General features: G+C 29.7%; 1 long non-coding RNA gene across 1 annotated transcript; it reads right to left on the minus strand.

Moving 5' to 3' along the window:
* Window positions 1–472: 472 nt before the first annotated feature.
* LOC122023433 lies at window positions 473–980 on the minus strand. Its single transcript, XR_006123140.1, has 3 exons — window positions 957–980; window positions 564–607; window positions 473–486 (listed from the first exon to the last, which is right to left on the minus strand). It is a non-coding gene; the product is annotated as an uncharacterized LOC122023433 (long non-coding RNA).

Here is a 980-nt window from a genome sequence, read left to right on the forward strand (position 1 = left end):
TTAGAGCAATATCTGGTTTCTTTATCATCTACAATATTCATTTTCGGAATTATGATATATCCAATCACTCCTTATACCTTCAACAAAACCTAAGTGCAAAGATAACACATTCTTACTTCTTCATTTTCTCTTTGCTAATGTGAAATAACAGATAGATTACTGGGATAGCCATTCAAGAATATAATTATACTATCCTCATACAATACACAAAGTTAGAAGATGGTACTTATTTCCTCACACTCCCACAACACTTCCATTTAACTTGGATTACAATGCAATCATCCAATAATTCAGGACAACAGGAACTGAAAATATGCAAGTGACAAAGCAAAAAGAATGTAATAGATTTAGAAATTTCTATATGAAGAACAACTTACTGCAAAGATGCTATAATAAATAGTTCAATTACAAATAAGCACATTAAACAATCAAACCTGCAGCTTCACAATATTCTCTATCACATATAGTGGGTCTTTTACAAAGTTCCTAGAAATATTTGCGAGCAAGCAGAAAAAATTTAATCAAAATTGGATTGAATTATTTTAAAATTAATTTCTTCTGACCTGGCCATAAAGCCCCCAGCCAAAAGTAAGTAGCACTCCTGTGTCTGCAAGTGCATAATACAAGTTTGTTATGAAACGTAAATAGTTAAAACTATGATGAAGTAGAGCATACTAGAGGTAAGTACTGGAGCATTATTTGGTAAAGTGAGATTCCTTAAAGATCCATACATTACAATACATACCCAGAAAACTAGTTATCAATAGAACATTAAATTGTATAATAATAGAAAAGCATGTTTCTATATTGTTTAAAACTATTTTAAAAATCAATTAATTTCTTTTAGATAGATATATTAGTTTAACTAAACTTAAAGATAACAATTGAAAATTCAACAAAAATGGCATTGATAACAAAAAATTGTGACAAAAAAGGAATAGGAGGTAACTACAAACCTGTAACTACAGCACTGTGTCGAC

Source organism: Zingiber officinale, chromosome 9B (assembly GCF_018446385.1).
Source record: "Zingiber officinale cultivar Zhangliang chromosome 9B, Zo_v1.1, whole genome shotgun sequence".
Lineage (NCBI taxonomy): Eukaryota > Viridiplantae > Streptophyta > Magnoliopsida > Zingiberales > Zingiberaceae > Zingiber > Zingiber officinale.